At 43.2% G+C, this 23,370-nt stretch overlaps 1 protein-coding gene across 1 annotated transcript in view; it reads left to right on the top strand.

Moving 5' to 3' along the window:
- SYN2 (synapsin II) overlaps positions 1-23,370 on the top strand; it is a gene marked incomplete at its 5' end in the record, with an annotated part of 111,755 nt that overhangs the window by 45,221 nt on the left and 43,164 nt on the right. The window lies entirely within an intron of this gene.

Below are 23,370 nucleotides of genomic sequence, written 5' to 3'. Positions count from 1 at the left end.
AAAAAAGGCTTTTGCCACAGTTACTGAATCTCCCACAGTTACTGAATCGGTATCTGCATTTTAACACATTCCCCAGGTGATTCATATGTACATTAAAGATTGAGAAATTCCCCAGATCCTTTAATTGTTTGGGATGGGGATTACAATGTCAGTTAGCAATATAATTAATTTTATGTATATCATTTCCACATCAGCATGGGATTCAGAAAATCAACAAATTTGTAAGTGTGGTGGTGGGGGCTGTCAGGAAATAGAAAAAGATACAGGCAGGACATATGAAAAACACTGTCAAGGTGAAGCATAACAGTGACTCCAGTAAGTGTGAGTGGCCAAAATTTAAAAGTTAGTTAAAAGAGAGAGAGATCGAATGGAATTTAAAAATAATCCAACTGTTTTTTCCAAGAAACACCCTACATAAGGTGATGGAAATGAAAACCTGATAAAAGAAATTAATGCCTGGCAAGCATAAGAATGTTGGGGCAGCAATAATACCTCAGCAGTGCACTTTTTTAAAAGATGATAATGTAGCTGTGTTAATATAAAAATGTGTTTTAAGGCAAAAGACTCCAATCACCTATATTTAATAATTCAAAAATAGTCCTGAAACATATAAGACAAGGTTGATGGGACAAGACAGAGAAGTTTACAGATGCAATATGTTTTCTAGCAGACTGCAATACATCTGTCTTAGTTATTTGAAGGTCAAATATCAAATATGTATTGAAGATATAGAACATTTGAGCAACATAATCCAATATGCACAACCTAATAAGCACATATACAAGCACTGAACCCGGAAACTAGAGACCACACATAAAACATTTTCCAAAACAAAGCAACAAACAAGTGATGGTGGTTATATAGATAAAAGATTTTTTTTTTTAAAAAGATTTACTTATTCATACAGAACTGGGGTACAGGCCAGAGATGCGGAGGGTGAGAGAATTCACCAGGGACAGAGTGGGGAGCAGAACAGGGAGATCAACGAAGTACATTGCTGAGGGGAGCAGCAGGCAGGTCAGGAGAGGTCTGCTTCGCCATGTGGATCTCCTCTGGGGCAGGCGGGGATCGAACTCATGCGGAAGTGGCTAAGCTGCTTTTGCAGTGCATTAACCTGCTGCGCCACCAGGGAGGGCCCAAAGATGTTTTTAAAAGGAGAAAAGGTTCTCCTTTTAAATCTTTTCTTGATTTTGAGTACAGTTCATGTAAGCTCAGTTTCTGAAACCTTGATCATCCCTGTGAAACTTATCCATTTTTAAGAAGTGCAGATCCTGTCATGAATTGAGAGGGATCTGCTTGTGTCTTTGACAACGTAATTGAATTATATGAGCAATCCAATTTTGACTGTTCATCGAGCTTAAATCAGGAGAATGCTAACTCATGCAGCAGCTGCTCCTTATACTCGGGCCTCCCATTCAACACTGGTGTGAGCACAAGGCATTTTGAAATTCTGGGATTCAGCATTCTTGACCTCTAAACTCAGACCTCTTTGCATATCCAAAAGCTTGGTAAAGTAATTTTTGGCCTTTCCAGATATACTTCACCCCAGGTAGCCAGAAGTAACCTCCACTTCCTCTGAGTCACTTCAGCCTTTTACCTGTAAACAATGTTTGACACACAGTGGGCATCTAACAGAAGTTTTGATGATTGAAGAGAAGGGAAATAGGAAAAAAGAGAAGGTTCGGTTTCATGCCTTCTAGAGTTTTTTTTTGTTATAGGGCTCCCCAGAAAAGGGGAGAAATCTTGACTTACCATATTATTCTAGGGCAGGGCTGGCGCCCTTTTAGTAAAGACAGTATCAGCGACTGTAGTAGGACAATCCACAATACTTGCAAAGGTCTCTAGTTGCAGAATTCATGTGAAAATGAAATTTTTCCTACTTGAAAATTTTCTATCATGATTTCTGGAAAACAAATGGAATCTTATACTGGAAGGAAGCTTTTTTAGCGTGTCTTTAAGGAAGCTTTATTTATTATCCCAAACCCTACCTGCTGTTTTAGTGGGCATTATAAACTCTTATAATTCCTGTGTCAATGGTGTGTTCTCCATGGCTGGATAAGAGCACCACTTACTAGCTCACACTTTATAGGGCAGAAGTCTGGCAAATTCAAGGTGTCATTAGGGTTGAGTTTTCTGCTGGAAATAAATCTCCAGGGAAAAAGTCTGCATCCAGTATCATGAAGGACTGACATCCCTGTTTTCCTGCTAGCTGTCAGCCAGAGTCTCAGCTCACAGGCTGTGTACATTCATTCCTTAACAAGAATCTTTCCCACTCACCACCCCAGCAACGTCGGTGTGGATCTTTCTTATGCTTCAGATCGCTGACTTCCTTTCTTTTTGTCTACTAGGTAGAGAAAATTCTCTGCCTTTAAAAGGTGTGTGTGGTCATGCCAGGTCTGCTTGGATAGTCTCCCTATATTAAAGTCTCCTGTGTCATGGGAGTGAACCCATCCTACTCAGCAAACCTGGGGTCAGGGTGAGAAGTGTGGGACTACTAGAGGATTCTGCCTAGCACCTTCGTGTGTACATTTTATCTCATTCCTAAGAATCACGAGGGCAGGTTAATACCTGGCCCATAATAACACTTGGTAAATACTGATATTTACATTGTCAGTGATTAAGCAATAATGTCAGAAGCTATGTGTGAGGATTGTAATCTTATTGCAGTTTAAATATTAAGGCTAGTGTTTAGGCAAATATTTAGATGAATAAATGAAAGAATGAATAATTAATTATATAACATAGTGCTATGACCACCATTTTAGTTATTACATTAAAAGGTGGGTGTGCGGGCCCTCCCTGGTGGCGCAGCGGGTTAAAGCACAGCACTGAGAATCTAAAGCCGCTTCCGCATGAGTTCGATTCCCGCCTGCCCCGGAGGTGACCACATGGCGTGGCAGACCTCTACTGACCCGCCCGCTGCTCCCCTCAGCAGTGTACTTTGTCCATCTGCCTGTTCTGCTCCCCACTCTGTCTCTGGTGAAGCCTCTCGCCGCCCCTGAGCCTCTGGCCTGTACCCCAGTTCTGTATGCACAAATAAATAAATCTTTAAGAAAAAAAAAAAAAAAAGGTGGGTGTGCATGGGGGTTCTTTCATAGAAGGGGCTCTGGACTTCGGTGGAAGTTGTCCTTTGGAAGGTAGATTTTTCTAAAATCAACTTTATTTAATTAGCATTTATTTTGTAGTTTTAGTAAAGTACAGATGCCTTATAGTTTATTGGGGGCTTTTTTTTTTTTTTGAAGATTTATTTATTTGTGCATACAGAACTGGGGTACAGGCCAGAGGCTCAAGGGCGGTGAGAGGCGTCACCAGAGACAGAACAGGCAGATGGATGAAGTACACTCTGAGGGGAGCAGTGGGCGGGTCAGGAGAGGTCTGCCCCACCATGTGGTCACTTCCCGGGCAGGCGGAAATCGAACTCATGCAGAAGTGGCTTTAGATTCTCAGTGCTGTGCTTTAACCCGCTGTGCCACCAAGGAGGGCCCTATTGGGGGCTTTTAAAAAATTATGTATATAGAAATGAGGTGCAGGGGCAGTGAGAGAATTCATTAGAACCGTGGGGAGCAGAACAGGCAGATATACAAAATACACTGCTGAGTGGAGCAGCAGGGAGACAGGAGAGGTCTGCTGTGCCATGTGGATCAGGAAAGGGTGCAGCAAACAAGGTCTCTGTGCTCAGTTTGAGAATTATGTTGCTGCCTCTCCTCTGATGGGCCTTAAAGAGACTGGGTCTTCCAAGTGCAGTGGGGCCCCCTTTCAAAGGGAGATTTTCTTTTACACATGGAAATCTACCTTCCAAAGGGCAACTTCTACCAAATCCAGAGCCTCTTCTGTGAGAGAACCCTCATGCCTAAGAGACATAACTCAGGAGCAGCAGATTTCGCTTCCCTAGAGTCCCACCTGTGAAACTCGCCCAGAAGTTTCATCATTTAGAAGCTAAGTGGCTGAGCTGTTTCATAGAGCTAGTTTCTCAGTAGATGAGTGCAGTTAAACAGTTGTGTCTGATTTCTGGAGGTGACCCCCTAGGCGAGTTCCCAGAGGTAAGCAGTAGCAACATACAGTTCTATGGCAACAAAAAGGAAACAAGGGTTAGCGCCTGGCACAGACCACACTTTGACCAGACAGGAGTCCCAGGGGCAGCAGCAGCGATTTCTAGATACCAGGGTGCAGCATCCGAGCTGGAGTGAGACAGGCAGTGGTCTCCTGGTTTGTACTTTGAATCTCTCTTGACGATGATGTCGGGCATTCCGGTAAAATTTCTGAGTTGCTCATGCATAACAGCCAAATCTTTTTTTGCCTACTTTTTGGTCAGAAGTCACCGAATCTCTTCTGTGGTGGCCACTAAGGAATGAGCAGTGTCAGCCAATGAAGTTGTCCCACTATCAGCCCCAAAAGTGGGGAGAATAAGGGAGAGGGCAAAGTTCCCTTTTCCTCTCTAGGTTCTTCTAGGCTGGCAGACAATCAGATGAGCTCCAGACAGATTGATAGGGAAGAAAACAGAAAATAGTTTAGTAACAGGTCTGTCTCTTCTCTGCACAGGAGAAATCTAACAAAATTGAGTAAGCCTAGGTGTTCCTTTTTTAAATTGCTACTTTAGAAGGAAAATTACAAGTTGCTTGTTCACTGTTCACATAAGTATTTTCTATATTTTTTCCTGGTATAAAGAAATGAACACTGGGACTGAGAGGTGAAAGTTATATTCAGAGAGCTAAAGGTGTGTGTGTGTGTGTGTGTGTGTGTGTGTGTGTGTGTACACGCATGTGTGCATGCTTTCAGGGCAAGAACAAGTTGGATTAGGCAGATTTTAATATCCAGTGTCCAGTGCTACTATTTCATATAGTTCCAGCTATTGAAACGTAATATTTCACATACCCATGTGCTTATACATTTTGGTTCTAGATGCCTAACAGAAGTGTTTCAATTAAAGGAAAAAATAATTGAAGTCAGGCATCAGAAGGATGTTGTTTGCTCCTGGCATTGAGATGGATGACAATGATAGCTTCCAGGACAGTTTCTCTTTGGCACTTAAACTATCTGATGTTAATGTTTTCCTTCCTGCTTGAGAAGCTTTGTAACTTGTAGTTTTGGGTGATGGGTGGTGGTGGTGTACCTGTTAATGACATTTGCTCAGCCCTTATTGACTATCTGCTTAAAAAGCAGATTAGTGGATACTTACTCCCTTAGAGGGCTTGTCTGGTAATCATATCAGTGTAATCAGACAAGTAATAAGATTCTCTGCCTAGCCTAGTTGCCGATGGTCACCCAGAGGTCATTCCCATCTGAGATGACTCATATGGAGGCTCTGGGACTGTATTTTGAAGAATATGATGCCAAGAGGAGCAATAAGACTTACCCATCATCTCTGACCATGCAGGATGGCTTTTAACCCAACATTTCCCAAAGTTGTCTGGCCATAACAGTCTTGACACTTCACAGAGGACAGTTTGAGAAAGGCTGAGTTTTTCTGATTGAAGAAACTAAGACCAACTCTTAGGAGCATTATAGAATATCTGTATAAGAAGTAGCTTTAGACTTCATCTACTGAACCCCTGTCCCACCAGGAGAATGGGGGATTGAAGAGACTTGCCCAAGGTAGTTGGTGACAGACCTTGGATGGAAATAATCCAGATGTTCTGTGCCCCACTTTGTGCTTTTCTTACCACACTGCAGTTCTTAAGCTGATAAAAATCACCTTGTTTCTGTGAGCCATACCTTTGCCATTGACTGGGCTTCGTTGGGGCTTGGAGGAGGATGACGGCTTTATTGTCTAAGGCCATTCTTAAACAACCAGTTCCCTGGGGAAAGGTGTGCAACTTGCTGGAGTCGCAACTTATATAGAAAACCAGATCCTAAAGTTTTCTGGCTGATGTTTGCGCAGGTGAGAGATTATGTCTTGGAGTCTGATTTTGTTCTCCAGAATGCTACTCCCCCCGGCCCCCAGCCAGCAGTACAGACAGCGAGTGGTGCATCCTGAGCATTCTGTGAGCGTTTGCTAGTTGCATCATTGTTTACTGCCTAAGCTCAGGGTCTGGATTTGCTCATCCCCGTGTGCCATCTCCTAGAACAGTACCTTCTAGCTTTAAATAGATTTGCAGTATTTTTAAAAATAATTAATTGAATTGAGGTTGTTACTTCACCTTGGGTGGGATGGGGGTAGTATGTCTGTCCTTTTAACTACACAATCTCAGCCAAGGTGTTCAGGACCCTGAATGAGTCAGGCGTCAAGATCAGAGGGTTAATGACAGTGCAGACAGACTGAGCTTCTTGGTGGTTCGTGAGGCTCCACTGGTAGCTCTTTTTGGAGGTGGCCTAGATAAATCAAAGTCTAACAGTAATGATCCCATAGCCTCTAGGCAGCAAAATTCTGAATCTTCCTGTGCTCTGGAAAGAAAGAAATGAAAAACTTTTTCATCAGATTTCTGGCCTTAAAATTAGGGATTTTTTTTAAAAAAAGATTTATTTATTTATGCATACAGATCTGGGGTGCAGGCCAGAGGTGCGGGGGTGGTGAGAGGCTTCACCCGAACAGGTAGATCAACCAAGTATACTGCTGAGGGGAGCAGTTGGCGGGTCAGGAAAGGTCTGCCGCGCCTTGTCGGCGACCTCCAACCTCCGGGGTGGGGATTGAACTCATGCTGAAGTGGCTTTAGCTTCTCAGTGCTGTGCTTCAACCCACTGCGCCACCAGGGAGGGCCCTTTAGCAATAGTTTTTATGACACAGCTGGCCCAGCCCACAGACGACCCCTTGTAATTTGTGGTTATAATTATTTGCAAGACAGCAAATAGTCAGAATTTTAGAAATAGTCAAAGTTCTTTCCAGAAGGTTTTTCTGCAGTCAGTTTTCAGGTTGTCTGATTCTACGCATGCCAGGAAATCCTTTGGCTCTTCTAGGCTTGACCCTTCTACTTGCCTTCATCTTGCTTCCTCTCCTTCTCGCCTTGCACCTGCCTTTGTTCTCTGGGCCCGGACCTTTCCTTTGCCTTGTTTTGCAATCCCACTGCCATTTGATCCAAGGTGGGCGCTCCCTTGCAGCAACCTATTACGAAAGTGATATTGGAAGAGACCTTAGAGGTTCATGTTCAGAGGTCTTTACATTTTTTTTTAAGTGGCTGAACTTTTTTCCAAACAAAGCTTTAGGTGGAAACCATGTGTAAAACTGGTAAAAAAACAAAAACCAAAATGTTGCTTTGGTTGAAATGGGATTGGCAGGCCCCAGAGATAATCCAGGGCTTCACAGAACCAGATTTGAGAACCACAGGTCTAGTCCAACCTCACAATACAGAGGGGAGATAGAGCCCTAGAGAGGTGAGGCAGCTTGCCTAATCCTCACAGCAGGCTCCTGGCAGGATCTGGACCTAAACCCAGGATGCCTTTCCAGGTCAAAGCTGTCTCAACCACACTTTCCTGCAGAGAGCCTCATTTCCCAAGGGGAGAGAGCAGCAACAATGCCTCTTTTATTTTACTCGCCTTGATGAGATCTGACAGGGTCCACTCCCCCCGCCCTCCAGTAAATCAGGTTGGCCCCCTCTTGTTATTGTTTTTCTCTAGAACCCAGGCCAGGGCTTGCCTCAGCCTTTGTTCTGTTCCCAGTCTCCCTGGTGCCAAGGAGGAGAGGGGAGAGCGGATTCAGGCAGGTCACCATGGCACAGATGTTTCCTGTCCCTTGGCTAGTCTGGCCGTGTCTCCTAGAGGAGCCGAATGCCACGCCAGGTGTGTCTCTCAGGGCCTTCCAAGCCCTTGGAGGCGGTAGGTGTTTATGACCACAGTTTCCTCATTACCTCCTGCTTCTCACAGGCTACTAGCCGCTCCAGAGGAGACGCTACTGAGCTCTGCTCCGGGAGTCTCCGATCCTGCGAGTCTGTGCTGCAGTCTCTGCTCTGGCTTTCAGAGTCCCCTGATGCATCTTCTGTGTCCTCCTAGATCCTCTGTGCCCCCTTCCTCCTCATCCTCAGCTAGTGAAACACAGCCCGCCTTTCCAGATCAGGATTCAGTGCAACTGTTGTCGGGAAGCCTTGGGCGGTTTCTCCTGCTCTGGTACTCAGCCCCACCTGCATCATCCCCGCCCCAGGTCGGGGTGTAGCAGCTGCACACACACCGCACTGTTCTCACTTCATGCCTCAGCGGATGCTGCCCATTTGCCCAGAAACCCTTGCTTTTTACTAGACGTGCCTGGCCAAGTCTATTTAAAGTTAGGAAGGCATTTCATCTTCCAGGGTGGCCTTCTCCTCCCAGCTGGGCCAAGGTGGCTCCCAGCACAGAATAGACTTATCGCTAGCTTTGTACTTAACACACTGTTTTATCTGTTGGTCTCTGACTCCACCACTAGACAGTGTTCAGGGCCTTGCATTTTAATACCTACCCCAAAGGAAGAGACGAAGGCTTGAGTCTTCATGAGATAGGCATTAAATCTTACTAACATAAGGACACAAGAATGTCCGTCTTTGCCTATGGTCTGAATAGGAAAAATGCCTCTGAGATTTCAAAACCATAGTTCTGTCTAAAATTGTGTTTGGAGTTTGGATTCATACGGTGTTGTCTGAGGTCCTACAGATTCATTAATTAACATCCAGAGTATGCACATCCAATGTGCCTTGGGAGCTTAGCAGGAGATGACCATAGGTCCAAAACTATAAGATAATAAGAAGATTTATAAAAATAATATGTTAAAGTAATTAAGGGCAGGCCTTCCTGCTAGCCTCAGTGTTAAGTCTCAACGCTGTTACCATTATGGCTGGGGTTTGATCCCTGGCAAGGGGGGACAGGAAGAAAACCCACATATGGCTCAGTGAACCTCTCCTATCTCACCTGTGATGTTCCTTAGCAGTGTATTTCAGTAAACTAGCCTGTTCTCCTCCTCATTCTGTCTCTGAATATTCTCTTTTCACTCCCTACACCTCTGGCCTGCACTCCAGTCCTTCTATTCCAAAAAGAAAACTCCCAAAAGTAAAACTTAAAGGAAAATTAGGGCATAAAATAATTAAAAACATGAAGATAGGACTAGATACCATCAATAATAAAAGGCAGGTAAGACAAATAGAAATAAAAATTATTGTCATTAAAGTTTAAAACTGGGGGAGTTGCGTGGGAAAAAAAAAAAGAAAAAGATCTATGATGCCTCTTAAAGAGACAGAAGAAAAGTAGGACAGCAGTCTTAAGAAATACGGAGGGTAGAAGAAACCCAATATATGTTCATTAATAGTTCTAGGAGAGAGCAGAGAAGATGGAAAAGAGGAAATACTCAGAGGTAATGGTTGAACGTTTTCCACAATTGATGAAATACCTCGATTCAGGAGCACGTTGAGTTCCAAAGGATAAAGTGAGACAAAAACCACATCTGGGCACATTGAAGTGAAACTGCATAATGGCAAAACAAGAAGTAGAGCCGAAGAGTATCCGGAGCTGCTAGTGTGGTAAGTAGCAGGCATACACCTCAGGGACACCAGAGGGTCTGGGCTTGCCAACCAAGCTGCCTCGCCTAGGCCTCTCTTCTTCCCTCTACTGCCTCTCCTGAGTTCTGTATCCTTCATTTTTCTTGAAAAATGGATCAGGTTAAAAAAAAGAGTATCGAAAGATAAAGGAGATACTGTACAAGGAATTACAATTAAACTGAGGGTCAAAGTAAATCCAGGAATCATAGCCTTATAAGCTAGGAGGGGGATAAAACCCATTCAGTTTAGAGTTTGCTACCCAGTAACCTTTATTCAAGACTAAGTAACCTTTATTCAAGACTAAGGATGAAATAGGAACAGTTTTATACAGATGAAACCATTAAGTCTTTATCTCAGAAATATTCTAAAAATGAATGTTCTTTAAAAAGCGGGAAATTAATTCAAAGGAAAGTAGTGACATGAAAAAGCAATTGTGAGCAGAGAAATCGGTAAAGGTCAATAGATATATAACAAAACAATAGAAAAGTTATATAGAATAACAACAAAGACAATGACTAATTTGGGGAGTGTAGAAACAAGGTAAAATTAAAATAGTAGGCCATAATAATTATGTTATGGGAGAAAAATAAAAAGAAAATGGCCAGTCTTAAATAAAGCATACTAAAGTTTAGGAAGACAGTAGAACTACTGACTAAATTTATATTTGATATATTGCTTGTTTTTTAAAAAAGTTTAGGATAAGTACACAAAGGATAGAAATAACCTGTCATTTCTAGACAATTAAAAGGAAAAGAGTTGCATGAATGACTCAATAAAAGAAAGGTTAACTTTGCATAATTTATAATAACAAACATAATAACCTTTGTGCTCATCATTGGGGGGAATAGGTAAATAACTGGTGATATAGCCAAACCCAGTGAAACAAATGAGCTTGAGTTTTATGTATTCTCATGAATAGTCTGTCAGAATTATAGCTGAGTGGAAAAAGGCAGTTTACAGGCAAATAGAGAACAACCCTACTTATGTAAAACCCAAAGCTAGCAAAGGAGTACTTTACATAGCTTATGGACACAGTCACATGTAGTAAGACTATATAAATGTGTACAAAGAAATGAAAAAACAGTAATTCAGAAGTTATTGCTGGGAGGGCTTGGGGAATAGGATTGGTACAAGACATTACAGCAGTGTATTTTAATGCTGTATTTCTTTTATTAAAAAATCTGAAGAAAATGTAGAAAAAGTATTAAGATTTGACAAAACTGGGTGATGGACAAACAGGTATTTGTTTTATCATCCTTTAAATATTTATGCACCTTTAAAATCTTTATTTAGACAAAACATAAATTTGGAGAATTATGTATAGCTGCTTGAGGATTACTGCTAAGTTTATTTTTTCCACATTAAGGCTTGCCATGAAACATCTGATTAAAACCCATAACTTCAAATGAATGAACAGATTTGCATTTACCTGAGATCACATTTCCCTGGGTGGTCGTTTGCTAAGAGAAAGTCACACTGCATGAAAGAGCAGCTCTATCCAACTTCTCATACTTGCTACTTTGCTCGGTCTCCTCAGTTTTGTCTGAACAGTCCACAAGAATTTTATTAAGTTCTAGTTGTCAGGTTCTAATACATAAATGGAGTAAAGGCTTTGAACTGAGACAGTGAAGAGAATGGGGGGCTGGGCAGCCGTAAGCCTTCAGGAGCTCACTCACTGGTCCTGGGAGAAAGACATGGAAGAGACAAGAACAGGCTGACTTACGTGTGCTAAGCCACAACACAGCAGCACACTTCAGAATGGCAAATTTTGGCCTCGATTAAAAAATCAGCTGTCTGAAAATTTAAGAAATGAAAATCCTGAAACACAGCAATTTCTCTGATGATTGCCTGTAATGAATCTTTCAGAGTAGACCTTCATCAAGGTGTGAGCTGGGATTTGATGGCCTAGTTCTGAGTTTCCTGCACATGAGCAATAGAGGTATTGCGTCAAGTCACTAAACCTCTCAGGGAACATGGCCTGAAACCTGGATTTTCCACACAATGTGGGAAACTATTTTGGCTTTGGGCTTTCAGCTTTATCTTGGGAAAATCCTCAAAGCACAGAATCTGGAACCCAGGAAATTCACAAGAAACCACTCTTCAAGAAACCACTGTCAAGGTTTCTGTGTTATCACGCCCCAAATTCCACATTACTGGGCTTAGCAGGCCTTCAGGGTCCCCTCCTGCTATTTGGCAGCTAGGAAGCCACCTTCTTGCCTGTCCCTGACCTGTCACTTCCTTTCTGCCACATGCATGTAATTAACTGCACCCCAGCCTAGGAGAGCTTGGGAATTACACTTGTATACTGCCAGAGTTTTGTTTAAGTCATTTCTTTGCTTAAAATACCCTTTTTCACATTTTGAGATCCTGCTGACTGTTTAGTAGGATTATCCCATTCACCATATTATCAGAATGTATCTTTTCCTTAACATGGCACAACAGAAAATGTAGAATGCTGGGCACTTTATCTGCCTTATGTTAACAATTCCTTGAAGTTTAAGCATCCAAGCTCTAAAAGAGCATAAGAATTTTTTATTTTTAGTTATGAATACACATATAAGAGTGACCACCTCAAACCATTTTTCTTAGTTTATTGGAATATTTATATAATTTGATTTTACTTTAAATCACAGTGGTTGACAACATTTTATGTGATTTAGAGATGCAGGCTCACCCCTCAGAGTTATGTCGCCACACCACACCCACCACCTAGACACCATTGTCCTCCACCATGGCCCATTGTACCCATCCCCATTTCCTTTCCTCCCTCCCTCTCCTCTTCTATTCTAGTCATATTCCTAGGCTTTGTTTTTACTTTGGCTTTATCTGACTCTTTATAGACTCTTCTCTATTATTACATATATAAGCAACACTATCCAGTATGAATCTTTCTCCTTTTCTCAGAGTACAGTTCAGCAGTTTTAAGCATATTCACATTGCTGATAAACCTCTTGTCATCTGGAAAAATAAATTTCTATGTCCGTTAAACAACAGATCCCATTTGAGCACAAGGAATTTAAAGGCGTGTTTTATCATGTAAGGTGTGATAAAGAAAGGAATTTTCAAGTATATAGGCCTTAGTTGCAAAGAAACTGAAAGCATAAATTTCAAGAGCTGGAGAGTTATTTAGAAGCCTGGTGAAGAAAAGGTTTTTCTCTACAAAGCCACCATAGGAAAACAGAAGAAACTTAGTAGGTAATGGTTGATGACGATCCAGAAAGGCCCCAATGGTATTAGAAGCACTGACATATGTAAATACCCATTTTAAAAGCTGTGTTTTTATTACAAAAGTCATACTTCTTAGGAAGCACCATTTTATTTAAAGTGGTAACAGATACTCAGTTGCTTTTTAATACACAATTGTATTTAAAATATAAAATTGAAAAGAATGCATAAAAGTGAATGTTTTAGGAAAGTATTAGTAAATTGTGATTACTTTTAAAAAAATCTTTTAAAGTTCTCTTTTGAAGATGTCTGTATTTTAGAAGTAGTGTGAGGTGGCTAATAGGATCTGCTCTGGGGTCAGTTTGCATGGTTCCATACCCTTTATCTACAGCTCAGTCCTTGTCTGACTTTAAACAAGTTAATCTTTCTCTGCCTTAGCTATCTTATCTGTAAGATTGGGAGATAAGATTTGACTGCATGAACTGTAGAACAAGCACAATAAGTATTTAATATGAACTATTACTAAGTTTACTATAGTTAATAGAAGTCTGGTATTTGGACTCTGGGATAAATATCTGTTGTACTTCTGTTAATACTGGAAGATTGCTAGTCTTCCTTGTGTCAGCGCTGAGCCAGGACTATGGTCTTTCCTTCTGCTAATTCCCCACCCATTGTCTTGCTGGACAAAGAGGTACCTGCTCTAATGAATCTTTGTTGGAAGAGAATTACACTTGTAAAGGTTTATAGAGTATATTTCATTGTAAAATAGACTCTTTTTCAAAGGAGTATGTGCAAGCACTGAGGAGAAAATAAACTGGGCTGTTAGGTAAGTCAGTTTGAGTCAATTTTAAGACCACTCTTTCAGGCCAAGCATTTTCAGGGGGTCTTTGTGGCTGGCTAACAGGCTAGGCAGGTCCAGTGACAGGGAGAGCCCCTGTAACTTGGTCCTTCTATACTATGGTGCAAGCTTTCATTCAGATCCACTTTAGGTTAAACTTGGTGTAATGAGAAGAGCATTGGGTTGAGAAAATAGCAGTGTTTGCACAGGGTTCTTGCTCCTGACTTCAGGTCTCTTTCCTCTTTAAGCCTTAGTCCCTTGGCCTATAAAGAGGAGAGGCTCGCATCTGAGTCCTGTCTTCCATTCAGAACATGTATGGCTTCATGTGGCTAAACTTGGGTGCATTTGGGAGCTCATGGCATGCTCTGCCAGGACAGTGCCAGTTCTCCCAGCCTGCCAAAATTCAGTTGTTAGTGCCTATTCTGGTAAATATTATCTCCTCTGACTTGGTGCCAGTTGGGAAATTGTAGAATGGAATGTGCCACCTGGGTTTGGATTTGGAAATCCAAAGTGTTGTTTTGCCTTGAGGTACAAGGATGTTCTCTGAGCCATGGTGGTGAGTAGGCTGATAATACCAGTCATGGCAGTTTGACTTGGACTGGGAAAAGAGGGCCAGGTCTCCTTTGTGAATGAATGAGGGGAAAGCTCGTTTCTTATTTCCTTCTAGCAATTTGCTGTAATGAACATGTCCTGGTGATGCAGTATCACAAACAGAATCAGTACATCCGCAAAGGGATAAAATAAAGAAAACATCCTATGCCTTCATAATGTTCAGCTCTTTATATTCTTTGTCATACTTGGTTTCATTTTGCCTAGAAACCCAGTCCTCACTTTCCACACTCTACGTTTTCCTCAGGGGGTCTCTGTTGGATTCCAGTCACCTCCAGTTCTGGGGAGAGGAACCTTTCTTGCTCCAGGAGGCAACATGACTAGAAAGAGAATGTGGCCTGCCTCTAGCTAAGTGTTTGGCCTTGAACTAGTCAAGTATTTCCTTTCTAGGCCTCTATTGTTTCACATGTAAAATAAGTAAGACTCCAAGCATCATTTTCCTGCTTTAGGGAATATTGTGCTTTAATGTTTCTTACAAGAGTAAAATCTGTGAATGCTTCAATAAGTGGCCTGTTGATTTATACCTAAAATAGAACATTAAGATGGAGGGTGAGTGAGCTCATCGCACACTGGAATAAATGACCACATTTCTGGCTATATTTGTAGATGCTTGATCAGCATTCAAACAATGAATCCATTTTGTTGAAATGCTCACCATTTTGAAGGATTCATGCAGACATGTAGTTTAACCCAGTGGTTTTTTCACAGAAAAAGGGGAAAAAAGGGTCTAAAATATGTGCATGGGTGCTACACAAGGGATCTACATGCTCATCTAATCATTCAAAAAACAACATTGGTAACTTAACCCATATCAGATGTTGTAGGAGAGCTGGGGCAGAAAACATCGCTGAGGAAGTCGTGTCAGCTGAGACTCCAACAGTGAGAAGTCAGATGTGCAGTGAAGGATCTGGGGGCTGGGGGAGAAAGGAATGGATCCAGCAGGAAAAGAGATGGTTATGTTAGGGCTTGAAAGGCAGAGACATTGTTAAGTACAACAAACTTTAGAGAAAGTTTCTATACCTGTCTTATAGATGAAGACACAGAGCAGTCAAGAACTCAAGTTTTGGTAGTAAATCCAGGCTCCCTTGTGTGCTCTACCACTCAGTGACTGGTTAGGATGAAGCATTTCTGAGTTGCTTTAAATGATTTGTTTCTGTGCTGCTGATGAAAAAGGTACTTTTCTTCCTTCCTTTTGATTCAGGGAGTGTCTGCCTGAGAAAGATGTAAATGGCTAGTAGTGTGGGCATTTGATGAGCATACAGAATTGTGTATTCTTGTGTGATGCCACTTTATGTGTTATGTGTGGTTCCTCATTTCCTCAAGTTACAGGTGAGCAGGTATCTTTATTAGGGATGTTGGTGTGAGATAAATGTGTTTCTCCCCAAGCCCCAGAATCCCTGTACTGAAGCTCTTCCATACAGTGTATTGGTATTTGGAGGTGGGGCCTTTGGAGGTGAGTAGGTTTACATTAGGTCATGAGGGATGTGCCCCCATGATGGGATTCAGCCCTTTAGAATTGTTGGAAGCTTCTCTCCCTACCAAGTGAGAACACAGCAAGAAAGTTGCTGTGTATAAGCTAGGAAAAGGGTTCTCCTGAGCAACTGAGTATGTCTACACCTTGATCTAGTCTCCCCAGCCTCTAGAACCATGAGCAATGAATGTCGTTTAGGCTACCCAATCTATGGCATTTGTTAGAACAGCCCAAAGGGGTTTATTATGAGCAGTGGGCTCACACATTTATGGAGGCTGAAGGGTCCCAAGATGCATCCATCCAGGGGAAGGGGGCCTTTTTCTAATTCACATGAAACTTCTGCAGCAGTCTTGAAGGAGGGAGAGAGGGAGCAGGATGGAGTTGGATCATAGAAGATGTCTCATAGACTGCTACTGATTTGTGACCCTACACTGGAGACTGGCCAATGCAGGAACCCTGTTTATCTGGCAGAAAATAATTCCTTATCTTCATAAAATTATATTTCTTGGTGCTCTCCAAAGCAAACTTTATAACTGACCCACTTTTCTCCAATATTGAATCAGCTTGATTTAATTTTATAAGCTGGTCATGGAAAGAGAATCTGTCCCGTGACTCCAGAGCCTTCTGTTCTGTAGCTCCACTATAATCACAGACAAATGCTTCTAATCTTCCCATCATGTGTTCTCCTGAGTGACAGGGTTCTTCCTTTTTAAAAATTTTCTGTATTTGATAATTTTGTTATCTTGTGATACTGCATCATTTAATTATTCTCCAAAATAGAGATCTTCAGAAAATCTGCTCAGAAAGAGTGATTTGCAGTTCCCAACTGAAGTCACAGCTGGGGTGTTTACTTAGAAATTAGTCATTTTTCAGGGCTTGGAGATTGCCATTTTTCTTGAGGGGGTCTCATCTGCCACAGAAGGCTGTCGAGGCCCCCCTGTGGACCAGGCGAGGGAGTGATATAACTCCGCAGGACTGTTTGGTTGCCTCAAGCCTCAACATCAGCATGAGTCTGGCTGACCTCTCTGATATTAACTTCATTCAAATCCATAGCTCCATGGACATTTTCTGAGCATCTATGTGCCAGCCAGTGGACAGCCACTGGGAACACAAAAATGAACAGGGCATGTTCTGCAACTAAAGAACTCTCAATCATCAGGAATGCCACCTTCTCACTGCTCCCTCTGAAAGTGAGGGCTTGATCTAAGCATCTCATTTTCCTTCACACCCAGTAATTACGGAAGGGGCGTTCCTGTGAGGCCAATGCACTGTGAGATGACGTGGGTCACCCGGGGTGAATGACGCACATTGTCTCTCTGTGTTCTTTCCCTCCTCCTTCACCCTGGGTCCTTTGGATCTTTATCTTTATGGAGGGGACGAGACTCCTAAGTTCAGTCTTTCCTAAACTCTTTTGTTTTGTCTTGTCGTTCCCTGGCCATCTTGTGTGTTTGGATGCGTGTCTTGTGTGTGTGGTACATTCACATGCACTTGGACACGCTCTTTCACAAGCCTGAAAGCAGGACTGTGGCACATGCAGGAGAGGAGGGCCGTGTGAGCAGCCCTTCACGGCGGGTTTCCAGCGAACTTTCTGGCGATAACCAGCATTTACACCTTTTACTTCCTTGCTTTCTTTTGGCTGACATCTTCTGGGGCTGATGTCTCAAGGAAACAGTTTTCTGTCACTGCAGGTTCCTTCACCACATGGCCCTCTGATGGGATTATTTTCCTTGAATATGTTTTCTTACACTTAGTCACATTAAAACTCCTCTGCCACTTTCCTGCCCACGTGCACATCTTCTTTGAGTTTATCCTTAATCAGTTTGGCATTTTAATCCCTGGAAGAGCCTGAATGCTATCTGCAGACTGGGCCACTTTCCCATGTGTTTTCTTCCAGATCCTTTATGAATGTTAACTAAGACACCACCCAGTTTGCTTCCTATCTGACAAGTGCCTTAGTTGCTGAACATTTAACAACTTAATCACTGAATTAATAATATCAAGGACCAGCCACAGAAGATCATATTACCCAGAAAAGCACTCATACCTTCCCTGTTCTTTGTTTCTTATTCCTAAACCAATTATCCATGATAGAAATTTCTCCATGATAAGCCCATTGTGATCTCATAATTTATCATGCTTTACTGAAGCATCATGTCACTGTTTCCTGGTTGCAAAGGAGGATGAGGTTCAGGTAAACGAGCCTTAGGTATCTTGATTTTAAAGGGAGCAGTGAGGAGGTGGTCGAACTTGTAAAATAGTTCCTGAGTTAGGTAACAAGTCTAAAATTTGAGTTAAGAACCCCTTGACCATTTTGGATCTTGTTTGTATCTGGCACCAGAACAACTGTAGTAGTAGGTGTCCTGTACCTCTGTCGCTTCAGCAAGTCCTGTTTGTTAATGCCACTGTCATTTCCAGGTAGCCTCCAGACCTAGTCAGTCAAATTCAGATTCATCAGTCAGCTAGATGAGGTCTGTGCCCTGGGTGCTGCTTTGTTGTGTGCCAGTAAAACAGCAGATCCTGCAGCAGCATCAGATGACCCAGGTTTCTGATCCCTTCCCTCCTGTCTCCTCCGCCTTCTAGATAAAGTGGTCTCATAGTTTATATTAAGAAAATCACCCAGGGGTGTATAAAGTTGTCACACGCGTGGCCGGCTATCCTGACCCGGCTGCAACCTGTGGTCTCATTACTTCTGTACTTAAAGCCTCTGGCAGTGTCTGGGCCAGCTTGAGTAACAGACTCAGTAAAGATGTTTTAAAGTACTACTAACTTTCAAGCAATACATGAACTATTAAAATGTCATCTCCCCAGAATAGACAAATTCATAGAAATAAAGTAGAGTAGGGGAGCCAGGGACTGGGGCTGGGGCAGGGCAGTTACTGCTTAGTGACCACAGAGTAAAAGTCATACATCATGTGTGTGCTTAATGCCACTGAATTGAATGGTTCAAAGTGACAGATATGTGTATATACATTCACAAGAAAATAAAAGCCTTTTAAACCTTACCAGTTAGAAATAGTACTTAAAATTTTACAGGAAAAATGGCATGGTGTTTGGAATTTGTACAAAAATACTCAATTGTCCCAACAAATGAGGGTGATTGTTGGAAGACTGGCAAACTGTTGGCAACAGCTGAGGACAGAATTTTCCACAATAAAGGGTGTTTAAAAATCTCCCAACCACTCAGCCTGACATGGGAAGCCCCTTCTCTTCCCTGCTCCAGGCTTCCCCACCCAGCCCACAGCTGCGGGCAGTTGGTCAGCCGGTCAGCCCACTGGCTCTGCTCTGTGCTTGCCTGGTTTCTGTGCCTTTGGGCTCACCTTTCAGTTCCGCTTCTTCCTCCTTCTGTGAACAATTCCTGCTTTAAAACTCAGCTCCCTCTTTGGAGCCTTCCCAGACGTGCAGGCAGAGAGAGCTGCTCCCCACAGCACCTTGCTTGGTCTCCTGCTACAGCTTGTGCCCCACGTTCCAATCTTTTATTTATGTCCTGTCTCCACTGACTGTGGTATTCCTGAAGGGCTGTCTGAGCCATCAGAAACTTCTGTTATTGCTGTTGATTTAGTTGTTTGCTTTATTTTTAAAGGAAAAGATGGAAAGGTAGGAATGTGAATCCTAGTTGTTAATCTTAAGCGTTGAAAGGGACCTCACCAATTACCCACATGGTTATCTGTTTTTTTTTTTTTTTCCTAGATTGTCCTTTCTCTTCTTGGCACCTGTATGCATTTTTACCACTGGCTGCTCGCCATTGTTACTAAATTTGCTGATAAAGCACAGCCTTTCTATAAATCGCAAAAAGCCAACCATCAGGCTTGGGATATATGGGTGCACAATTTTTAGGGAAAAAACGACTCCTTTTTGGGCATGGTTTACTGAGCTGCAAACACCTGGTGGGATATCCTGGCCAGTGAACTTGAGTGGTTCAGCTGGCCAAGTGGTGGGTGTGAGCTGGAGCCACAGCATGGCTGTACTAACACATCTTGCCAGTGGGTGGCAGCAGGAGCTCACAAACTTTCTCCAAGACCCACAGATCAGATTTTACCCTTTGTATGTAGGTTGGGAAATGGAAATTATCTACTTTTTCTAGTGTATTTTCTCACTTGTTGAAACCTTGAGGTGCTTGGCTGAAAGAAAGAAAAAAGATGCAACAGAAACCAGAAACATAGTGTCTGGCTCAGTGCTAGTATTTCCTAGATGCTGATAAGGTCTAAGCAAATCCTCTGTTCTCTAAATGCCTTCAGGAGCTTGCAAACGCAGTTAGCACGTTCATCTTCTAACTGGAGATTTTGATTTTTGACTCTTGTTCAAGCCTCAGTCATCTAGAGAGGATTGAAAGTCTGGATTTGTCTGTCCTGTCATTCCATATGGAGGGAGAAAGAGGAAGATCTCTGCAATGAGGGAAGAATCTACACCCTGGCATGTGCACTTTTGAGGAGACACATGGGCAGCCTGTACACCAGACACAGTACATGCAGTCCTTAGGTGGCCTTCTCTGGTTATCCACGTTGGTGCAGCCTGACCTGTGGACCCTGACTGTGACCTTACCAAGGACACAGCTCAGTGAAGGAGGTTGAAACTTAGAGATATAGACTCTGTAGTCTGACAATAGGACATAATCGATGTTTAAAATTCAAGATGTTCTGGAGAGCCCAGGGCTTTCCTCTGGGGTGATCCTTGCTCTGAAGCATCATACATGAGCTAGTGAGGTCGGAGCAGGAGAGCACAGAGAACGTGAATTGGGGTGATGATACCAGATGAGCTGCTATGACAGATGTCATGAGCAGATAACACATATGACAAATATGCAGATGAGAAGCCAGGGTTGCCATGGTAACAGCAGAACTGCAGTCACACCGGGTTGCATCTGTGTTCATGGTATTTTTCTAACAGTATATTTTGTCTGCGTGGTATTCAAGGCTTTAAAAGCATTTCAAAGCAACTAATCTCATCTGGTATCATTAGGTCATCACAACAGCCTGTGAGTCAGGCATTATTCAATGAGATGGAACATTTAGAAGACTAGTTAGTGCACAGGAATGTTAGCTATTATTATTAAAATAGTTACTAGCCCTGTTGTGTACACAAGGACACTTAGGCTCAGAAAGGCAGGTACTTGCTCAAAACCACACAACTAAGCAAGCAGCTGCACTCAGCTTCTCTGGCTTTTACTTCTAGACCTTCCTCCTTAATCTCATGCATAAATCAGAGGGCAGGTAGCAGGGCCGCCTAGGTAGGGTCAAGTTTAGAGGCGGCATGAGCAGAAAAGTTTCTGAAATCTTGCTACTCAGTCTCAAAAGCCTAAGGGGGCAGGTGGTTGGGAGTTGAGAAGAATATTCATTGCCTTGAGGAAGAAGAGTTAAATCCAGAAATCTCTACTCATTTTAGCAATAAGGGGAGATGGTTCATTGCCCAGTCCATCAAGGAAGCTGGAAGCCATTAAGCTCAGATGCTCCTCAGCTGCTAGGCTTATTAAGCAATATTACAATAGGGGGAAATTGACAACACAGGCACCATAGATATTTTTAGTCTGTGCTTCAAGGATGTACACATTGGGTTCTGTTTGGGATTGAACACAAGGGGGTGAACTGGGTTGATTTGACAAGTCTGCCAGTGAGAAGCCCTTCTCAGCACCTTCTGTGTGCCCAGTGTCTACAAGGGGACGGAGAGGATGAGCCAGGGAATAAGGGAGAAGTAACTTTCCCAAATTTCCATCACTGGGAAGAGTGATAGGATTTGTTCCCCCTTGACTGGCAAACAGTGTGACAACTCGTTAAAAACTTAACTGTGTTTATTACTTCCACCAGCAATTCTGCAATAAATTATTCATCCCTCTAAAGTACAACATGGTAACTGTTTTAGTGATACTGTAAAGTAGACTTGATATTTGCAAATAGATCTTTAGCATTCTTCCCTCCTCACTCCCCCCACAAAAGGTAACTATGTGAGGTGATGGGTGTGTTAACAAACCTGACTATGGTACTCCATTTTCACAAAGCATACACATGTATATTAAATCATCATTAAATAGATCATAATTTTATAAATTTTATTCAAACTCTTACCTCAGTAGAGCTGGGAAAATATTTACCCTGTGGATATATTCTTAAATGTAAGTCGTTGTTGCACTGTTGAGGAATAACCTCAAAACTGGAAACATAAATGTTGGCCACTAAATACAGGTTACTTGTGTGATCTTCAAGTGGAAGTTAGTGTGGGTATTAGAAAGAAAGAGCGCCATCAGTCTGTGCTGACAGCAACCACTGAGATGGTCTTTAAGCCACTTGCCTCAGTGGCACAGGCAGGAGAGAGCAGGGCTCAGCTTGGATCGGAGCCTGACGCGCCTCCAGGCCCGTGCTCTGAGTTCCCACACGCTGCTTCCCCACAGGGCTCTCCTCGCTCAGGGAGGCTCCTCTGCCGCTTGCTTACAAGTCACAACATTTTTCATGAAAACACCTGGAACCAAACTTCTCAGGGCCTGGAGCCGGGAGGATGTGCTCATTCTCCTGAGAATGTCCATCTGCTTGCCATCCTGTCTCCTTTTCCATAAGATTGAGGCTCAGCCAAGAGGGGTCAGTGACCCGAGCAGGAAACACAGACTGAGATTTCCAACAGGACAAATTACCTTATGGAAAAGGCATTAAGATACTTAAGAGGTGGGGGTGGGGAGAGGCCTGAAAACGCTTGTCATTGGCCAACTTGGTCAATAGGCAGGTACAGGAAATGGCAGGTAAACCCAGCTGGAATTTATAAATAGGTTTCAAGATCAGTGTTTTCAACCCATAAAACAAATGATTTAGTTAATAAAAACCCAGCAGCATGTAGGCAACCAGTTCTAAACTCTTCATTCTTATGTCTAAGCGTAACGCCTCTGAACCTTTCTGTTATTTGGCCCAGTATTCAGTGACTCCGGGCCTCAGTTTCCCCATCTGCTGATAACAGTTTGACATAGTTCGAGCAAATACGGCAGGGGATGTGCTTTGAAAAAGCAATTCACCTCAGGGGAAACTATGTTGAGACAGGAAGATGGGAGGAAGTATCAGAAGCTGGGGTAGATACCCCTCACCACCAGAAGAGGGGCACTCAGGGTCCTTCCCTCCACCTCCTCTGTACTGTGGCTGTAGACCTGCGGTATCCAGGCCCCGGCAGCAGAGGCAGTGCCTCGTGGGACTGGTATTTAAACCCAGATGTGAGGGGCAGTGGCCACATGGTGGCTTGTGCCTCAGGCCCCTTGCTGAGGGGCTGGCTGAGCCCTGAATGCTGAGCAAGGTGCTGGAAGCCAGCTGATGAGCCAGCGAGGAAGTGGGGCGGAGGTGGGGGTGGACTCAGTGAGGAGCTCCAGGATGGCTGAGTGCCTCTGGGACGACTTGAAGGTGGCCAGGGACTTGGATAGGCCAAATGACAATTTCCTAGAACAGACTGTTCCAGAACCCCAAGAGGAAAGGAAATGGCCTGGCCTCATCCTGGGCAGTTCTCAGGAACCGGGGTAGGAAGTAATTGTAGTGGGATGAGTGCTCACAACATCAAGTTCCTTAAGAGCGGAAGAAGGGAAATGGGGCCAAAAAAAAGGGCAGGAAAAAAACAAGCAGGTAACACCACGCACGTGGCAAGTCACTTTCTGCCAGGGGGAGCAGAGATGGGATGTGAATCGGCAGAGGGAGGCAGCCTGCACCTGCTGGCGCTGGGGCCGGGGCCGGGGCCCAGGCCTGGTGTGAGGCCTGGCTGTGTGGCCCTGACTGCCACTGTTTTCCTCCGTGTCTTCCCCTCGTATGTCTCCCTGCCTTGTAAGTTGTGATGAGGACTAAGTGAGAAGTTCTTGAAAGCACCTGACACACAAGTCCTGAATCACGACACCTGGTAAATGTTGG

Source organism: Condylura cristata, unplaced genomic scaffold, assembly GCF_000260355.1.
Source record: "Condylura cristata isolate star-nosed mole 26May11 unplaced genomic scaffold, ConCri1.0 scaffold00033, whole genome shotgun sequence".
NCBI classification, from domain to species: domain Eukaryota; kingdom Metazoa; phylum Chordata; class Mammalia; order Eulipotyphla; family Talpidae; genus Condylura; species Condylura cristata.
Note: the sequence above shows the minus strand (reverse complement) of the source record. Positions and strands in the feature narration are given on the sequence as shown.